The sequence below is a fragment of the Ursus maritimus genome, unplaced genomic scaffold (assembly GCF_017311325.1).
Source record: "Ursus maritimus isolate PB19 unplaced genomic scaffold, ASM1731132v1 scaffold_13, whole genome shotgun sequence".
NCBI lineage: Eukaryota > Metazoa > Chordata > Mammalia > Carnivora > Ursidae > Ursus > Ursus maritimus.
In genome coordinates this window covers 22,048,271-22,070,014 of record NW_024423675.1, presented here as the reverse complement: position 1 = coordinate 22,070,014, position 21,744 = coordinate 22,048,271, and the positions used below count along the sequence as shown (strand labels likewise).

The 21,744-nt window shown below is 36.1% G+C and overlaps 1 protein-coding gene and 1 non-coding gene across 2 annotated transcripts in view; one reads left to right on the top strand and one right to left on the bottom strand.

Moving 5' to 3' along the window:
• REV3L (REV3 like, DNA directed polymerase zeta catalytic subunit) overlaps window positions 1-21,744 on the top strand; it is a 169,574-nt gene that overhangs the window by 24,986 nt on the left and 122,844 nt on the right. The window lies entirely within an intron of this gene.
• Window positions 9,520-9,622, bottom strand: LOC121102335. The gene has a single exon (XR_005834454.1). It is a non-coding gene; the product is annotated as a U6 spliceosomal RNA (small nuclear RNA).

Below are 21,744 nucleotides of genomic sequence, written 5' to 3'. Positions count from 1 at the left end.
TTTAAGTATACAAATAGATGAATTTTGGCAAATGTGTCCTGTAACCACCATCACCACAATCATGATAATAGAGAACACTTCTATTACCATAAAAAGTTTCCTTGTGGCCCTTTCAATCAAACCTCCCTCCCCACCTCCAGCAACCACTTATCTGCTTTGTCACTATAATTACTATATAATTACAATATACAATATACAATGTAATTACTGTAGTTTTGCCTTTTCCAGAATTTCATGTAAATGGAATCATACACTATGTAGTTATTTGTGCCTTCATCCATATTCTTGCATGTATGAGTAGTGTGTTCCTTTATATTGCTAAGTCATATTCCATTATATGGATATACCATTCACTAGGATGTGGGCATTTAGGTTGTTTCCGGTTTGGACTGTTATGAATAAAGCTGCTGTGAGCAGTCATGTACAAGTCTTTGTGTGAATATACATTCTCATTTCTCTTATAGATACTTAGGGGTAGGATTGCTGGGTCATATATTTATTTAGTTTACTTCAAAAGAAACCACCAAACTCTTTTCCAAAAGAGCTATACCATTTTGCATTACCTCCAACGATGTATAGGAAGTCCAATTTCTCCATATTCTCAACATTTGGTTCTGGTTTAATCTTTTTAAAATTGTATCCTTTCTAGTGGGAGTGTAATGATACCTCATTGTTTTAATTTCCATTTCTAAGGACTGCGGTTACTGAACATCTTTTCATGTGCTTATTTGCCATTCACATATCTTCTCTGATGAAATGTCTAATCTTTTGCCCATTAAAAAAAAAAAAGATTAAGTCGTTTTCCTTCTGTCCAGCACCTGCACCCCACTGGCCTCCCCACCTGCCCCAGATTCCATTCCTTGGCCCTGTTCTCTTTTTCTCTGTGTTCTTTGGAGATCTGGCTTCTTAGGCTTAGAACTTTCCAAACTCTCAGCTCAGGCATTTCTTTACTGTTCATGTAGAACTATGAATCTCTGTTATCTTATATGGGAATTCTTTGTGGTTCCATCCTTTCTACAGTTCTCCTTATAACCATGTGGGATAAATTTAATAGTTTCTCTGGCTCTTTCTCTTGTGAGCTGACTAGAATAGTTTATAGTTAATCCTTTATTCTCCTCTTCAGCACTCTTAAAGATTTTTTTACAGAACAAATACTCTGCTGTCCCCCTTTTTAAACTTAGTTGTTCTACCCAGGAGATGCTATCTTAGCTTTCTTGGGTGTATTAGCTTCTACATAACACAGATTGGTTGGTTGTCTTTCCCAGCCAAAACAGCATAAGCAACAGATTGAGCAGAGGCAGATATGAGAATCCAGCTTTCTCTTAGTAAGCCAGACATTAGAAAGACTTAGAAAAATGTAAAACAGTTTCTATCTTCGCACCGATTTTTTCTTTTGAAAAACAAACGTTATTCATGTTAACATGTAATGGGTTTAATATTGTTAATGAATGAAAATGTTAATACTTTATATATTTCTCGGTTTTAATTTCTAATATGGTAAATATTGATAGACATTACCCAGATAAGCAAAATTCTTTGGGGTCCTCCATAACTTTTAAGAGTGAAAAGTAGTCCTGGGGCGCCTGGGTGGCACAGTCGTTAAGCATCTGCCTTTGGCTCAGGGCGTGATCCTGGAGTTCTGGGATTGAGCCCCACATCAGGCTCCTCTCCTGGGAGCCTGCTTCTGCCTCTCCCACTCCCCCTGCTTGTGTTCCCTCTCTCGTTGGCTGTCTCTCTCTCTCTCTCTCTCTCTGTCAAATAAATAAATAAATAAATCTTTAAAAAAAAAGTGAAAAGTAGTCCAGAGACCAAAAGTTTTGAGAACTGCAGTAGCCAGTGTTTATTAAGCACTTATTACATGCGAGAATACTTTACATGTTTCAACTCATTTAATTCTCAAAACAGCCCTGTTAATAGGTACTATCATCTCCAGTTTACTAATGAGGAAACTAAGGCAGAGTTCTTAAATAATCTCTCTAAGTTCAAATAGTAAATAGAGAAGCTGGGATTCAAACTTAGTCTGGTCCTTTTCAAAATTTCAACCTCTTAACATTCTTTTTTCTAGTATACAGTTAATCATGAATTCCTGTGATTTCTTCTTTTAAAATATTCTCAGTTCTCTCTTTTCTTACAGTCACATCCTATTCCTGGTCCCCCTCCTTTCTCAAAGGTAACAGTTTCTGCTATGTTACTTGTCAGCCATTGTCAGATTTATAGCCAGATGTACAGCTTTTCTCATTTCTTTCCTCCTCTCCATAATCTGTTATGGCTTGTTCTTATGCACTACTTTAAGCCCATACTGTCCTTTCCTCTTTTTTTTGTAATTTTTTATAGCACTTGTCCTCCACCTTGAGGACTCAAATGACACGTGTAATGAGTCTGCTTCAAGTTGTTGCATGGGTTACTAATGTTTTGATCTTTTTTTTTTTTTCAGGCTTATTTTGTGCCTCATTTTGGGTAATTTCTATTGCTATTCTAAAGTTCTCTTTTTTTTTATGATTTTTTATTATATTATGTTAGTCACCATATAGTACATCCCCGGTTTCCGATGTAAAGCTCGATGATTCATTAGTTGCATATAACACCCAGTGCACCATGCAATACGTGCCCTCCTTACTACCCATCACCAGTCTATCCCATTCCCCCACCCCCCTCCCCTCTGAGGCCCTCAGTTTGTTTCTCATAGTCCACAGTCTCTCATGTTTCATTCCCCCTTCTGATTACGCCCCCTTTCTTTATCCCTTTCTTCCCCTACCGATCTTCCTAGTTCTTATGTTCCATAGATGAGAGAAATCATATGATAGTTGTCTTTCTCTGCTTGACTTATTTCACTTAGCATTATCTCCTCCAGTGCCGTCCATGTTGCAGCAAATGTTGAGAATTCGTTCTTTCTGATCTATTGCTATTCTAAAGTTCTTAATCTTTAATTCTGTCATTTCTACTGTGCTACTAGTTCCATCCATTGTATTTTTCATCTCAAACATTTATTTTTCATCTCTGGTAAAGTGAAAATTTTGATTCACCTTCTTTTTATATTGTCCACATCTCTGCTTAACATGTCCAAACGTTCCTCCGTTTCTTCAACATACAGATTATAAGAATTATCTTGATCTTTGCTGATTCCAATATTTATCAGTTCTTGGTTTGTTTCTGTTGCTGCTTTTTCTTCTCATTATGGGCCATGTTTTTCTGTTTCTTTTCATGCCTGATAATTTTTTTTATCAGATGCCAGACATTATGAATTTAACCTTGCATCTGGAATATTTTGTATTTCTAGAAATATGCTTGAGTTTTATTCTGGGACACTTATTTGGAAATTGTTTGACACTTCCAATGCTATTTTTATGCTTGTTCAGGTGGAACCAGAGCAAACTTTATCCAGGGCTCATTTTGCTTCATTACTGAGGCAATGACCTTATGATTATTCTGCTGATGTCCTATGAAGTATGAGATTTTTTTTCCCTTTCTGGATGGAACAAATTATTCCTACCACTGTCTGACCCCTGAAATTGTTCCCTCTGCTCCTTTTAGTTCTTCTCCCGCTTTGGGTAGATTCCACACAAGCATGTGCTGATATTACTCAGTAAAGTCTTCAGGGGGCCCTCTGCAGGTCTACTCTGCTCTCTCTCTGCAGCTGTCTCCTCTGTGGTACTCTACCAGGTATGTTCCAGCAAGCTTGGACTCATACTTCCTCAACTCAGGAGATTGCTGAGCTCCACCTGACTTCCTTCTCCCTCTGCTCCCTGGAAGCTCTCTCTAAGCAGGGAGCTGTTAGAAGAGGGACTCACTGTTTCCCTTCTATCAGGGATTACTCTCCTATACCAGCCATTGTCTAATGTCTGTTTCATATGTTTTTTTTCAGTTTTTCTTTTTTCTGGTTTTTTTTTTGTTGTTGTTTTTGTTTCAGGCAGGAGGATAAATCTGTTCCCTATTGCTCCATATAGACTGGAATCCCTGTCTATTCATTTTTTCAAAATTCAGCTCAAATATTAACTTCTCTCCAAAATGTTTCATAATCCATTTTCTAGGCAGGAATCATTTAACTGCAAAGAACAGAAGCCCTTTCAGAGAAGCTCTAATAAAAAGGAGATTTATTATTATAATACAGAGAAATCTCTCAGATCTTCACTGCGTGGTACAGACAGGTCTGTCTTCTCTTCCATTCTCTTCTCTGGACACCAGTCTTCCCTGCCTTTGACTCTCACTTGCCATGGTATTAACTCTGGCTTTAACTCAACATGACCTTTCAGCTCTAGTCCTTATACTATGTAATCAGATTATCTATTTATGTAAATGGCCTCAAGGAGCCAGAAAATTAGTATTAATCTTGGGTAAACAGAGTTCAGTAGTGACATGACCATGATTAATATTACAATTACAGTTTTTTAAATGAAAAAAATTTAAAAATATTTTGTGTGAGAAGTACCAACTTACACATTCTAACTAGGAAGTTAGTCTCAACATTCAGTAAATGTAGTGTTTGTAACAAGATAGCTCAGACATTTTGCTTATGTTTTTTGATTAAATAATATGATTAAATATGAAAATACAAACATTTTCAGCACATATATTATGTACCAGACACTGCCCAAGATGAGTGATACAAAGGAGTTTATACTTTTTTACAGCCCAGAGAACCAAATCCAGCCCCACCACCTGTTTTTTAAGTAAAGTTTTATTGGATCACAGCCCCTTCCATTCATTTCTGTATTATCAACAAGAGACTCTATGGCCCACAAAACCTAAAAATTTACTATTTGTCCTTTTAGGAAAAAAGTTGGCCAACCTATGGTATTTTTAATATCAAAAGTTTGATTTCTTTTTTCAGTGTCAAGACCTTCTTTATTGGGTCTTAGTCTTTGACCAGAATGAATATTTAGAAAGAAGTTAAATTATTTTTCCAAGGTCCTGACATTAGACATTAGAAGTTCTTGGTTTCTTACCTCCCCACCCCCCCCTTTTTTTTAAGTTCTTGGTTTCATTCATGACGACCATAGGATTGTTTTGTCTCTTAATTAATTTCTGGTTGGATTTGAAATATCTCACATGAGGGCATCTGGGTTTCTGGTAATTCAGAACACATGTAGTATGGTATTTGGCAAGAGGTTAAAGGCCAAATTGCAACCACCCACATAACAATCTTTTGCCAAACCATCAAGTGTTTTCTATAATTTTAGCAATAAAAACAGATTTTTTTTCTGTCTTGTACTATATGAAAACTAAAAGTAATATGCTTTTAGATGGTTGGTATAGTTGAAAATTAACTTGTTTTCAAATGTAAAAAACACAAACTCAGGGAATACCATCTAAGTCTAAATGTGCTTGTGAGGTTAGTAATTGGTATGTAGTTCTTTTGTGTTCATAGTTGTCATTAGTTAAGATAAAGAAGTCTTGTACAGATTTGTGTGAAGTTATTCACCCTTCAAGTCTCTGCTACTATAAAAATAGATCTGTTATTCATTTTTAATATGTGCCTCTTTAAAATGCCATAGCCACTAATCTCAATATCAAGTGCTGGGTTCTCCTCCTGCTCTGCAGTAGGAGATTCCCACTGAAGAGAATCTAAGAAAGAAAAAGTAGAGTCCCTTTAATTTGGGAATTTTTTATAACTAGGTTAACCATTCATCCCAGTTTGCTTGGGATGTTCTGAATTTATACTAGCATAATTATTAATAGTGCCCCCCTTTATTCTGAAAAATCCCAGTTTAAATGACAAATTAAATGGTCACCCTATTTATAATCATGTTGACCATTGAGCAGCTGGATCTACTTTAAAATTTAGCATTTAAGCAGCTTCTGCATTTATTCTGATTCTAAATTTCACAGGAGAGTTGGTGATTGATGACTGCAAGACAGCGTAGTTGTTAAAGTGAAATTAACTTGTATGCAGGCTTATCTGGTAGTAAGAACCTAGATTATGTGTGTCTCTGAGTCTCAAAATAATTTAAATCCCTGTGCTAAAAATGAACTTACTGTGTACTGTTTAGGGACTCCTCAGTCTCTTTTCCAGTCTGCTTCTCTAGGCTTTTCTTTTCTCATTTTTCTCTCTTTAACATGAATGCTGTTTTCCCACCCCATTCCTATACACTTGGATTTTCCTGAATATATCCTACACTTTTTCTAACTCCCATACCTTTCTTATATTATTCCATTTTTTCTTGCTCTACCTTTTCTCTATCTATGCCTGTTAAATACCTGCCCATCCTTTAAAGGCCAGTGGAGATATCACTTCTATGAAACCTTTTTTGCCACACCCCCATTCTAATTCTCTTTTCTCTAGACTCCTTACGCATTTTGTTTCCATCTCTGTTACGTCTTATATGTAACTTGGTGCCCCAACCCTATCCCCAGGTAGAGATGGGGCAAGAGACTATATTTAATTCATTTTAAAATCACATTACCAGGGTGCTTGGGTGGCTCAGTCAGTTAAGTGATTAAGCTTGGTCTCAGGTCATGACTCCAGGGTCCTGGGATCAAACCCCTGAGTTGGGCTCCCTGCTCAGCGGGGAGTCTGCTTCTCTCTCTCCTTCTGTCCTTCCCTACCACTCATGCTCTCTCTCTCAAAAAATAAATCTTTTTAAAAAATAAAAACCATTTATATACTAGGTGTTCAGTAAAAATGTGTGGTTGGTTGTTGGCTTATTCTCCTTATTTCTTTAGAACAACTAGGCCAGAAAATATTTTTAAAAGATACTTTCTTTGTAAGCTTTGTAAGGGTAACTTTAATAATCCAATTTCTAAGTTTATTTACTACTTTTAATTGTCTTTATTTTACTTGCATTCTTAACACTTTTTTTTTCTTCAGATAGAAGTATATTCTCATTGATACTTTAACTGCGACCAAAAGTTTCTATTTTTCGTTCCCTTCCAAGGCAGTTTGCCATGTTCCAAGAGCTTCTTATGTTCTTTTCCCATTGCCATCTTATTATCTTCAGTTAATTCTTGAAGATGATGAGATGATCAGTTGCCGGACTACCTGCATTAGTTCTCTGGATTAATCATTGCCTTCCACAAATCTCCTTTGTTTTGGCCATCATATTTTTAGGGAAAAAGTAGAATGAAAATATTAAGGAGTTCAGGAAAGTATAACTGTAAACATTAACCTACTTTGTACAATTTTTTTAATGGCACAAAAGAAAAATGAGCAGGTGACATTACAGCCCTGGCATTTCTTTTTCTTTCAGATAAGTCTGATTTCATTAGACTTGTGGTCGAGCTCTTTGGGCATGTTGTCTTGGCTATATCAAAAAATTTTTATTTTGTTTGGATCAAAGCAGTAGTTCACAGGAATTTTCAGAACCTAAAACCAAAAGGTGAAGCCAAATGCTAAACAGCTGTCTTTGCCATAGCTGTTAATAATCAAACCATCATTTGTCCTTGATGTAGTGACTGGGAATTGGGAAGTTTTGTTATAGAATTGTATTCAGTGCTCTGATCACATCTTAAACCTTTCGTTTTCTTTCACTCCCAATAATAATTAGCATTTTATTTCACATAAATTATGAGCTAAGTGTTGTGACTTGTAAGTGGGATAGGATAAGTCAGTTGGTCTCATCTACCTTATTTGTGTTGTAGACTAAGTTCTCGAGTCATCATATATATGGTAAATTGAGTAAGTAAAGTTAGTCTGTTCTCGCATTAGGAAAATTAGGATAGTAACCCCTAACTTGTAGGAGTATTTCAAATTAATATAGCATCTACAGGTGCTTAGTACTTCAGGGTACGCTTTATATTTCACCATGTTCTTATGAGATGGATGTTGTTTTGGAATACATGAGAACTCTAGAAACATATTAGAGGGAAACCTTACAGTGGGGTTTACATCATCAATATATAACAGATCCATAGATTTGTTCATACTTTTGAGGAAGAGATCTCAAATTCTCTGTTACTTCCTCCATTACTTCATCTTCAGGACATTCATCTAGATTGGGCCAAGACACAGAGTCTGTATGTTTGAGGAAGTAGGGGAGGTGGTGGGACAACCCAGCCTAATGGCAATATCAATTCTGTTGTTCTACTTTTGGCCCTTCAGTCTATGGCAGTGACTTAGGGTCACCTTGAATGGTGCTACCATAAACTTTCATCATGACGGGTAAGTAGTAGCATGACATAGTACAGAAAAATTATCATCCTTAGAATTACTAAGTTAATTGTGGTTTGAGAAAGAGCTGAAAGATTATGGGTTGAAGAAAAACTGTCTTTTATGTTATGTTTTAAAGAGAGATTGATATATTTTCTAAATAGGGAATTAGAATTGGATGATTTGACAGACTTGAGGAGAGACTGGAAAGGCTAAAAATTGCCTAGAAATGCTAGAATTAGGAGAGTACTCCTCTTGGTAGTTTATAAGTTTAATAAACTGAGGAAATTAATGAATGTATAAATTACTTTCATTGAAGACTGATTATAAGATAAATGTTTAAGAGATATTTAAGAAATGCCAGGTAAATTTGAAATCAGCACTGGCAGAAGTAAGGATTAGGAAGGAGAATGGATTTATGGACTATGGAAGAAACGTCAATGTTGTTAACAGTACACATAGTCTTAAGGATTTTAAAATGTTTGCATTTTATTCAATAACCTTTTAATTTTGGATATTTTTCATTTCCTACTAAGAACTCTTTGGAAAGTATCACAGTGGTGATTTTGAAAAATATTATTACATCTGTGATGTGATCATATATAGGTAGTTCCTTATACATCACTAAATTTATATGATAAAAATATATCCCTGGAGTTTTTATATTTATATTTTATTTTTTAAAGATTTATTTTAGAGAGAGAGTGCTTACGAGTGGGTGGAAGGGGCAGAGGAAAAGGGTGAGGGAGAGAATCTCAAGCAGACTCCCCACTGAGCATGGAGCACAGCTCGCCACTCGATCTCATGACCCTGAGATCATGACCTGAGCTGAAATTGAGTCAGATGCTTAACCAACTGAGCCATCCAGGGGCCCCAGTTGTTACTTTTAAAATTTGTTTGAGTGGTGCTTTGGTAGTATGAAAAGAATACCAAACCTAAGAATCAAGAGTTTATAATACTTCTGGTTCTGAGGTCCTTGGAATTCTTCTCATCCAGTTAACTCTATGACTTTAGGCACTCTGAATCTCTCATCTCATGTATAAAATGGGTAAACTGATATATCCATACAAGGAGTTACTATGGAACAACAAAAAGGAATGAACTACTGATATATGTGACGTCTTGGATGAACATTAAAATCACAGTGCTGGGCAAAAGAATTCAGGCAGAAAAGAATATGCCATTTTTATGAAGTGCTAGACAAAACTATTGTGAAAAATCAGAACAGTGATTGCCTCAGAAGAGGTGGGGATTGACTGAAAAGCAGCACAAGGGAATTTTGGAGGTGATGAAAATGGGAAATGTTCCATAACTTAATAAAGATACATTTGTCAAAATTAATAAAGTATAGTTAGTATTTGTGCATTTTATTATCTGGAAATTTTACAACTCCTCCTCTGTACCCACCCCACTCCCCCTAACACCTCCCTCCCTGGAAGAGAACAGTAAACAATTACTGCATGTCATCCTTGTGCAAGAACCATGCTAATCATCTCTGTATCATTCCCATTTTAGTATATGTGCTGCTAAAGCAAGCACCAGACAAGTATTGAATTTTAGTATATGTGCTTTTCTCAAAAGTGGGTAGGAGTTCTGAGAGTACTTTTTATGTTTTTTAGGATTGTGCAAATGAGTAAATACATTAAGGAAAATGGGAGCCAGATTTCTCACTATTGGACAATAGAGAAACATGAACATAGAGACAATTAGAATATCTCTAGGGTGTTGGGTTGGAATTGGAGGTATGAGTATAGTTTTTATTATATACAGAGAAGGATGAGAGATAAATATAGGGTGTGTGTATGTGTATAAATATATAAATTTCCTAGTATGTACTTAGAGGTTCTAGAAGTAACGATACCCCCGTAGCAATGAACATACTTTGCGTCCAGATCTTGATTTCTAAATGATATTCTCCACTAAAAGTAACCAAGACTCCCTTGAGAAAAGTGCAAGATGAACCTGGAACATCTTGTTCCAGAAAATAAAGTGTTCGAGGAATGATGGGAATACATCAAAAAAGACATTGAATTCTGGTTTCCACTCAGACATGAAAGAAATTAGAAGTTGCCACTCTTGAGGTCCTTATAGTAGGAACAAAGTTGAACAAACTAAAAAGCAACAGTTCTTAGATCCTTCAAGAACTGAGATCACAGAGTAAACTGGTGCCCCCAAAACTGGAGGGACAGGTGAATACAAAGAATCATAGCTTGCTGGGAGCATGAGCTAACGAAGCCAGGATCTGGTAGGAAAACTTAAGTGTAACTGATGACCTGCTGGAAGCTGAGTGTGGATTAGCTTGATAGTTAAAAACTCTTGGGGGTCCAGTTTTAGGAGGGCTCCCACGCTCTTGTGAGTTTTTCTTCCACAGGTTCCATCACTTCTCACAGTTAAAATTGGGAGGCAGGGGGATTTCCTCGTGCTTCCAGCAGGAGGGGAATAGTAACCATTTTGAAGTATGCTCATAGCATTCTTTTCTCTCCCTGCCTAAAAGGGAAACTACCAGAGCATAACCAACTTGGGGAAACCAACTTCCTCTCTAGCCTTGCTGTCTCATCTATGGGGGAGGACTGGGGGGGGGGGAGGCCAAGAGGCACTTTCAAAACCCATAGCCAGGGATACAAATCCACTAAGACTCAGACCTCATCATTGGATTATGGAATACTTCCCCTCCCCCACATTTTACCACTACATCAACACGACTCCTATATAATAATAGAGGATTACAGATGAAAGAACTGTGAGGTTTGCGCTTTATTAAAGGAATTTCCAGGCAAACCCAAAGACAAGGACATTAGAGGAAATTTTAGCTTTTGATACCCATAGCTACAGTAAATACAGCCTAACTTCTAGTCAGATATGTCAGAGATTTAGGAATTGTCAGACTGGGAATTTACTATGATCAATATGCTAAGGGCTCTAATGGAAAAAGTGGACAATATGTAAGAACAGATGGGTAATGTAAGCAGAGAGATTGAAATTCTAAGAATCAAAAGAAAATAATCAAAAGCACTGTAACAAGTAAAAAATGCCTTTGATGGGCTCATCAGGAAAAGAGAGGAAGGAGCAAAAGAAATATTTGGAGTAATGGCTAAGAATTTTCCAAAATTAATGACAGACTCCAAACCACCAATCCAGGAAGCTTAGGGGACACCAAATATGACAAATACCAAATCTACACCTGGACCTATCATATTCAAACTGCAGGAAACCAAAGAGAAAAAATCTTGAAGGGAGCTGGAGGGGGGAGAACACCTTACTTATACAGGAAGAAGGCTAGGAATTACGTTGGACTTCCCTTCACAAACCATACAAACAAGAAGAGAGTTGAGTGAAATGTTTAGTGTTGAGAGAAAAAATCACCAACCTAGAATTCTGTATACATTGAAATTATCTTTCAGAAGTGAAGGAAAAATAAAAACCTCCTCAGACAAAAATTGAAGGAACCTGTTGCCAATAAGAACTGTTACTTGCCTTGCAAGAAATGATAAAATAAGTTCTTCGGAGAAAAGGAAAGTTAGTGAAGGAATAAATGAAGGTAAAATAAAACCTTTTGTTTTTTATCTTTAATCAATATAATAGATAATTTCAAAATGTATTGGGTGATTATAGCTTATGGATAAGTGAAATTTGATAGCAATGTCACAAGGGGTAGGAGAGAAGAATTTGGAATACTGTTTTAGGTATTACCCATGAAGTGCAGTATAATGTTGACAGTGGATATAGATTAAATGTATACAGCAAACTCTAAATCAACCACTAAAAAAATTCAGTTTTTTCTTTTAATACTTTAAAGATGGTGCTCCAGTGACTTATGGTTTGCATTGTTTTTGATAGGTTTGGCAGTATGTTTTTGTCCAGTATTTTGGAATTCTAATTTTCATGATTTACAACTGCTTTATTCAGGCTCCCATATAACCAATTTTATGCCTAGTAGAACTAAATGGCCATATCAGTCTGATACTATTGAGTAACTGAACATAGTTATGAGAAAACTTTATGCATATATAAAAGTTGTACAACATTTTTGAAGAGGATGGTTGGAGGGGTGGGAGGAGGCCATGCTGCTTCTACCTTTTGACAGCACAGATATTAAGTGCGTGTGGTAGGTCAGTTTTATTGTTATTAAGTTTATTGTCTGAAAGTTTTGTCTGAAAAAGACTTTCTTACATTGATGGTTCTTAATCTTTATCTGTTCTTGGTAATGATAACCTTAAGTAGAACATCTCTCTGTAATTTGACAACATATCTTAATGTGATTGAATGTTCAAAATAGTATATTCAGTGTATCATTAAGTTGAAATAGAGATACATAGATGGTTTTAGGGGCTAATGTTTATATTTCTCTTAATTTAGTCATAATTCACTTCTATGATGCAAATCAAATAATCATTTTAAGGAATGCATTAATTCTAATGGTATATTCAAAATTAGGTCTTCTTGATAGAGACTTCCAAAATAAAACAATGAGTATGGATAGGCTAAAAGATTATGTAAGAGGTTTATTCAGATAGAGTTTACAATTTGCCTATTCATCCATGTTGTAGCATGTATCAGTACTTCATTCCTTTTAATGGCTGAATAAATATCCCATTGTATGGATATTCCACGTTATATTTATTCATCAGTTGATGGACATTTACGTTATTACCACCTTTTGACTATTATGAAAAACGCTACTATGAGCATTCATGTACAAGTTTTGTGTTATATTTTCATTTATCTTGGGCTTATTACTAGGAATAGAAATGATCATCTGATAACTCCACGTTTAATCTTTTAGATTTGGATTATGGATATATGGTAGGAGGAGCTACCAGCCTGTTTTCCAAAGCAGCTATACCATTTAACATTCTTACCAGCAGTATATGAGTTTTCCAGTTTTTCCACAACACTTGTTATTGTCTTATGGTTTTGATTTGCATTTCATTGATGGCTGCTGATGTTGAACATCTTTTCATGTACTTGCCATTTTTATATCGTCTTGGAGAGATGTCTATGATATAAGTTCCTTATCAAACATGATTTCTAAATAGTTTCTTATTCTGTGTGTTATCTTTTTACTTTCTTGTAGATAGGTAAAATTTTAAGGTCTTTCAGTGTTCAACTATCATAAAGAATGGTTGAAGAGTTTACTAGATTTGCATTAATTTAATTACCTGTATCCTTTTATTTTATTTATGTGTCTTTGAAAGAAAATACAGGCATTTATATCAAATTTGACTGGATAGTAACTTTATCTTGATTAGCTATTAATACCGTTTTACATCACTGGAAGTGAACTTTCAGATAGTAATCAGATTATTAATTTTACTTCAAGACCTTGGATTACTTACCTTTGGATTGAAATACCACATAGATTAATATGTGTGACCATTCTGGTTGTAAAACATCTGAAACTAAAACAATATTTGTTTTTTAGTGTTTTTAAGTAGGCTCCACACCCAGCATGGGGCTTGAACTCATTAACCTGAGACTGAGCTGGTCATGTGCCCCAAAACAATATTTGTTTTACAAGCCAGAATTTTATTTTTAGCAAAGGTTAATAAATACTAGTTATTTTTATGACATTTAGCCTGAGAGGTATACATTTTCTTGGATATTCTGGTTTGAAAACAGTGTTAGCAGTTTAATTTTTTGAGGCTAGCTTTTTTAGAAAAATGTGGTGGTATACCATATTGTGTGAGCCTTTAAGTATTACCCACACTGAGGTTCCCAGTCACCGTGAAAGTCAAAGTAATTACTGGTTTCCTTTCTATAGTAATAATTGCAAACTAAATTACACATGAATTTTGGACATGTAATTTTGTCACATTCTTGACATATTAATCATAAAAATATTTGTATATTTTGCTGTTTGTTAGTTTACTGTTGTTTAATATGGGAAGTTGATCCTTAATTCAGTCCCTTCTAGTTCCCTTGCAAATAGGGGAAAATAGGAGGACGTTATAAATATCCTTGTTAGCTTTTGGGAAGAAATAAGGAGAAAAAATAAAAGCAGTCAAATTTTCTACAAGACTCAGCTGAAAGACCTCTTAAGGAGTTAACCAGTATGAAAAAGACATCTTGTCCTGTTGGTTTTCCAACAATAAATTCTCAGTTCTCTGCCATCAACTATGGATGTTCTGTAATTCAGCTTAATTATGACACTACCTGAAATTAGTGCAGACCCCCACCGGGTAAGGGATCAGTTCCACAAGATCGCCCCCACTTCAGATGCCAGCCACAAATGGATACCCAGGCTACCTGCACTTCTGCCTGGCCAATTACAAATTTGGGGATTCTCTCAACCCTCCCTACCCTCAGGTTCAGTAAATTGCTAGAACAACTTACAGAACTCAGAAAAACACTATATTTATACAGTTTATTATAAAGAATACAAATGAACAGCCGGATGAAAACATACATAGGACAAGGTTCAGAAGGGTTCTGAGCTCAGATGTCTCTGTGGAATCCGGATGCACCCCCAACCAGGAAGCTTTCCCAGACCTCATTGTTCCAGAGTTTCTGTTGAAGTTTCATTACAAAGGCATGACTGATTAAATCATTGGCCTTTGGTGACTGAACTAAATCTTAAGTCCTTCTCCCCTCTCTGGAGGTGAGGTGGCAGGTGAGGAATGGGGTTGAGAATTCCAACCCTGAAATGATATGGTTGATTCCTCTGACAACCAGCCCTCTGTTCTGAAGCAATCTAAAGATCCCATCAAGAGTTACCTCATTAGTGTAAATTCAGTTATGATAGAAAGGGCTTCATATGAATAACAAAAGATACCTCTCTCACTCAGGAAATACCAAGAGTTGTAGGGGCTCTATGCGGGGAATGAGACACAAAGACCAAATACGTATATTACACCGCACATGCTTAATCCAACATGGATCAAACACCCACTATATTCTAGGCTCTCTGTTAGGCATTGAGAATAGGAAGAATAAGAAGACACGATGCATGTGTTCATGGAACTCACACTGTAGGTATGGAGACAGAAACAGTGAAGTTGCATCTTAATGGGAATTAGATTCTGAGGCAAAGGTAAGAGGTTAAAACCTTTTTTAGAATTAGGCACAATTTCCCTTGACAGTCTCTTAAATTGTATGAATTCTACCACACTATCTTTCAGTAAGTCCAGCAGCTTAATTTTCCTCATACACAGACACAGACGTTAATCACTTTTCCTCAGCTGAGCTCTACTTGAAATAGCTGGCCTGCAATCAGGACATGTTTTATGAAAAACTATGAACCATATCTTTTAAACAGAATCACACTTAGTTGCCTCTTTCAGTAGGAGATGCTTCACTTTAGAAATACAAAGGAACTGAAACAAACTAAGGAGTAACTTTTATATACCCTTTCTCATGGCACAGATTATAAGTTATTGACTGGGCACACTGACACCATTTAATTGCATTCTCATATTCATTCACTTGAGCTCTTTCTCTGTCTCTCTACCGGAGTCTCTTCCCATCCCCCTTGATTCCTTCTTACCCAGTAAATAAAATACACACATGATGCGATTTTGCTGTATGTAAATATATGTATAACATAAGTGCACAATAGAGTTATATAAGTGCTTTGAAGACATAAATGAGGAAACAAGTTGTGCACTTACTTTTGTAGGTAAAGGAAGGTGTATATAGTTGTAATAGCGAGGGAGCTTGTCCTTAAAGAATGAGAATGGGAGTTACAGTATTTTCCATCTAAATACTAATCATATTTTTTATTTTCTTCAATACTTCACATCAGCCTTTTTCCTATTTCCTCAGTGATGATTCTTCTGATAATAGAGTTTGTTAATTAATTCAAGGAATACATTGATCATGTTTAAGACATGACCGAGGCAAAGGATTCTAGTCCTGTTTTTTCTTTGGTTTGTGATGCTTCTACAAGTTCTCCTCATTTTGCATAGTACCCCAAATTGTATTGGTGAATGTAAAATGGGAAAATTGATCTTCCTCATTGAGTTGAGAGCTATAGGGCAAGATATAATGTGTCCTTTGACTACCTACCAGTTCTGGGTAATTTTTTATCTGCCATTTTGTTATTGTTTTCTCTGTGTCTTATGCTTTTTTGTTGTTTATATTCCTTCATTATAGTCTTATGCTAAAGAGATATTTTCTAGTATACTATTTTAATTCCATTTTTCTTCCTACCTCCCTTTCCTCCTCCCTCCCTTCCTCACCCCACCTCTATTTTCTCTCTCTTTTAGTTATTTTCTTCATGGTTACTCTGGGTATTACACTTAACATGTTAATTTAAGACAGTTTGGATTAATCCCGATTGAATTTTCATACAGGCATACCTCATTGTGCTTCACTTTGCTGTGCTTTGCAGATACTTTTTTTTTTTTTTTTTTTTTTTTTTACAAATTAAAGGTGTGTGACAACCCTGCATCAAGCAAGTCTGTCAGCACCATTTCTCCAGCAGCACTTGATCACTTAGTGTCTGTGTCACATTTTGGTAACTTGCAGTATTTTGAACTTTCATTATTATATTTGCTATGGGGACCTGTGATCAGTGATTATGACTTGCTGAAAGCTCAGATGATGGTTAGCGTTTTTTAGCAAAAAAATATTTTTTAAGGTGCAAACATCGTTTTTTTAAACAATGCTATTGCACACTTAGTAGACAGTTATAGTGTGAACATTATGGTGTGGACATAACTTTTATATGCACCGGGAAACCAAAAAATTCATTTGACTCACTTTATTGCAATATTTGTTTTATTGCAGTGGTCTGGAACTGAACCCACAATATTGGTATTTCTGTAGTACATAAAACCTTTGCTCCATTATAACATCATTCATGCGAATTACATCATTACACATTATAAGCCCATCAACACAATTTTATAATTATTACTTTATGCACCTGTCTTAAATGATACAGGAGAAGGAATTACAAAATACATGTTTATTATCTTTTGTATTTACCTATGTAGTTATCTTTACTGGTACTCTTTATTGCTTAGTGTGGATTTAAGCTACTGTCTATTGTCCTTTCATTTCAGCCTGGAATGAGATTCCCTTTAGTATTTCTTGTAGGTTAGCCGTGCTAGTGACAGATTCTCTCAATTTTCATTTAGCCGGGAACATCTTAATTTTTTCTTGCTTCCTACCTCACCCAGCTCTCCTTTGTTTTTGAAGGGTAGTTTTGCTAGATATAGAATTCTTGGTTAACAATCTTTGTCTTTCATCACTTTGACTATGTCATCCTACTGGCCTCCATGGTTTCTAATAAGTCAGCTCTTAACCTTATTGAGGAAATTTTGTACATGATGAATTGCTTTTCTTTTGTCACTTTCAAGATTATCTCTTTGTCTTTGGCAGTTTGGTTATGATACATCTTGTCATGGATCTCTGAGTTTCTCCTACCTGTAGTTTATTGAGCTTCTTAAATACGCAGATTAATGTTTTCAGTCAAATATGGGAATTTTTTTGGCCATTCTTTTTTCAAATATCCCATCGCTTTTTCTGTCTCTTCTACTGAAGCTCACATTATGTATATGTTGGTATTCTTGATGGAATCCCATAAATCTCTGAGGCTCTGTTAATGTTTCCTCATTACTTTTTTTTTTTGTTCCTCAGATTGGAAAATGTCAACTGGCCTGTCTTCAAGTTCACTGATACTTGTCCTAGTTCAAATGTGCTCTTGATCCTCTTCAGTAAATTTTTCATTTCTGTTGCACTTTTCAACACCAAAATTTCTATTTGATTTTTTAAATAATTTCTGTCTATTCATTTATATTTTCTGTTAGGTAAGACATGATTCTCAAACTTTCCTTTAATTGTTTAGACATGCTCTCCTTTTGTTCTTTGAAAAATTTTTAAAGATTTATTTGAGGGGGGAGGGGTAAAGGGAGAGGGAGAGAGAGAATCTCAAATAGACTTCTGAGTGCAGAACCCGATGCAGGGCTGAGTCTCACAACCCTGAGATCACGACCTAAGCCAAAACCAAGAGTCAGCTGCTTAACCCACTGAGCCACCAGGCACCCCTGTTCTTTGAAATATTTTTAATATCTGGTTTAAAGTCTTTGTCTAGTAAGTTGAATGTCTGGGCTTCTTTAGAGACAGTTTTATGGACTCCTTTTTTCCATGCCTTTTTCTTTGTATGTCTTATCCTTTTTTGTTCAAAACTAGACATTTTAAATAATTTGACAGTTAAGGAAAAGCATATTCTTCCCTATCCCCAAGATTTATTATTGCTCTATTGTTGGTTATGTTGTTTGTTTCTTTAGTGACTTTCATGGATTAATTCTATACAGTCTCTATTCTTTGAAGTCTCTGCTCAGTTAGATTATTGGTCAGTTAATGACCAGAAATTCCTTTAAATGCCTTGAGCTAATAGGTCTCCTTCCACTTTTTGTTGAGGGGCTCTGTATGTACGTGTATTTGTGCAGAGCCTCAAGGTCAGCCATAGTGAAAGATTAGGGCCTTCTCAGCTCTTCCTGCGCATGTGCACAGCTCCACACATGTGCATAACCTTCTAAATTTCCAGAACTATGTCAGAGACTTTCAAGTTCTTCTGGATGTTTCAGTCCTCAGTTTTTCCTTTTAAGTTTTTTGTTCAGCCTTTTGTTAGCTGCAACTGGTAAAACTCCCTCAGGCAACTGTGATGTTAAACAGTTGCTGCTGATTGTTTTCCATGAAGTCCTACACATAGGACTATACACAGGGAGTGAGCTCTGTGTCTGATCAAATAAAAGTCCTGAGAATGGAGCTTTTCAGTGAGCTACCTACCAAGCAGGTCAAATAGTGACAGTGTTCTCGTGATCAGGCTTTTGGGGAACTGCAAATCTATTTTGGTCTCTCCAGCGCCTGCTTGGCTATCTGTTTTCACAGCTACTCTGGAGCTGGGGGGGTTGGGGGGGCGTGCAGGCAGAGGAGATTGGATTAGGGCAAGTTAGAAAACCACAAACCTTGCTGTTCTTGCTAAGATTCAACTGGTTTTCTTGAACGAACACTTGCTGGATTGTCACAAGCCTTTTAATTTATTTCCAAAACACTGAAAAAAGTTTATTTTGACAGAATTTACCAGTGTTCTTATTGCTGTTATGGAGGAGCAGGTTTTTAAAGGTTCTTCCTCTGCCATTCTGAAGTGTTTTTTGTCATTTCTACATTTTATCTACATTGTACATTTATCATATTGTACATTTTATCTACATCCTTCTCCCAGTTTCTGATCCAGTCTCTCATTGCTTGCGTTTCTCTTACACATTTCTCAAGGACCCTTGGAACTTTCTGGTTCCATGGCTAACATGCTTATATTTTCAAATATTCACTGTTACTTCTCTTTCTTGTCTGGCAGCCATTTCAGGGGCTCATTCTCTCATATCCCACATAAATCAAAACCCTTTATTCTTCCCTTGAATACTACTATTCCTCAAGTTTCTGACCTATACCCCTTCTTTTATCTATGTATTCTCTTGAGCATATTTACCCATCTGTTATTCAGACTCCCAAATAATGTCTTCTTCTCTACCCAGATCTCTCTCTTAAGCTCAACATCTGTGTACCTAATTGTGCTTAATGTAAATCTCCATTTGGAAGTTCTATAAACATGTAAAATTCCACAAGTTCAAAATAGAAATCAGCCTACTCTTCTTTCTCAGTTTTCTTTGAATAACATTCACATCTATCCAGCTGCCTAAACCAAAAAATCTGCATCATCCTTGAGTGTTTCTCTTTTATCCTACTCCCAAATTTCAGTCAGTTACCTCTAAATTCTGTGCCCTAAGTCCTTCTTGATGTTTTCTCCATCTCTACGGACATCTCTCTCCTGATTACTTCAGCAACCTTCTAAACATATTTCCCTATTAAAGCTCTATCCCTAGCTTCTCCCACAATGTGCCCACAGGGAACTTTATAAAATGCAAATCCACACAGGTCACAGAATCTACACGCACGCGCACACACACACACACTCACACTTACACATGCACACTTTGCCTTTTTCTCCATTGAGCTCTTTGTTCCTTCCTAACTACATTTTTCCTGTTCCTGGACCATGCATATTATCATTTGCTTTCAGATTGTTTTATACACCACAATGTTCTTTCTCATTTTGCTCTTCTGTTGCTTCCTCTGGGAATCCTTTCTATATTCTCACAAATCTGAGTTAGATACTTTTGGATATAGAATTGCCATACTGTAATTGCCTACTTACTCATCTTTATCTCTGAATAGAACATAACAAGTTCATGAGTTCAGGGACTGTGATTATGAGCAACCTATGGTCTAACACCTAATGCTGGACTTTCACAAAGTATTTGAAGAGTAGAGAATTTATGCCTACATTTATGAATGAAAAAAACCAATCGTGTTTAGCACTGGAAATGCAAAAATAGATGTATAAACAGACCTTTGAAACATCTGGTGCTTGAGGGATATAGTTCTGTTAGTAATGTGGGATTGATAACTTAAAGTCAATGATTTTTTAAAAAGATTATTTATTTGAGAGAGAGAGCTGGGGGAGGAGTAGAGGGAGAGGGACAAGCAGGCTCCATGCTGAGCATGGAGCCCAATGCAAGGCTCGATCCCATGACCCTGAGATCATGACCTTAACCAAAATCAAGAGTCAGATGCTCAACCAACTGAGCCACCCCGGCACCCCAAAGCCAATGAATCTAAATAAAGCCATGTATACTTTAGTTGAAGAAATAAAATGGCGTGGATAAATGTAAAACCCCAAAGCATTATTTACAAAGGAGAAAATGAAGAGAAACTGTTTAGCAGAAAGTTATATACATATGCCCTTTGTAAAGTTAATTATTATAGTTTTTTGTTGTTGATGGTGGGTTTTTTTTAAAGATTTTATTTATTCATGAGAGAGAGAGAGAGGCAGAAGGAGAGGGAGAAGCAGGCTCCCCACAGAGCAGGGAGCCTGATGTGGGACTCGATCCCAGGACCCTGGTATCACGACCTGAGCCGAAGGCAGATGCTTAACCACCTGAGCCACCCAGGCACCTGGTGGTGGTTTTTTTGTTTTGTTTTGTTTTGTTTTAATTTGTGGGTCATTTAGAAGTAGATGACGTCTTCCTGCGTCTCTCTTACAGAAATTGTATAATAATTAGAAAATATATATAAGCAAAAAGAAAATAATCATTATCTCAATGTGTTATATATATCTTTATAATTGAAATAAACCTGAATATCACCTGAAATAAATATATCGTAAACATCTCTTCATGCCAGGAAATATATTTCAACACCATTTGTTGCTGAGGTTGGCAGACTTTCTGTAAAGGACCATATAGTTTGTATTTTAGGTTTTGGGGGCTAGATCTCTGTTGTAACTACTCAACTCTGCCAGTAACAAAGCAGCAGCAGACCATTCCAGATGGATGTGGTGTGTTGTAATAAATTTGTATTTATGAAAATAGGCAGTAAGTGGAATTGGTATGAGAGCCATAGACATGATGTAGATATATCATAATTAATCTCCTATTTTTGGAAATTTATAATGTCTTTAATTTTTTTTATTATTGGTAATACTGTCTCAGCATCTTAATATTTTAATCTTCATGTACATTCTTGTTTTTTTCTTAGATGATAGTAGATGATATAATTCTTAGTTTTACTTGGTTCATTGTTTGGTTTTGTGGAAACGGGGAAAAAAAGTGAAGCTTTAGAGAGAAGCGAAGAAAGACTTTGCTTGGAGGGATACA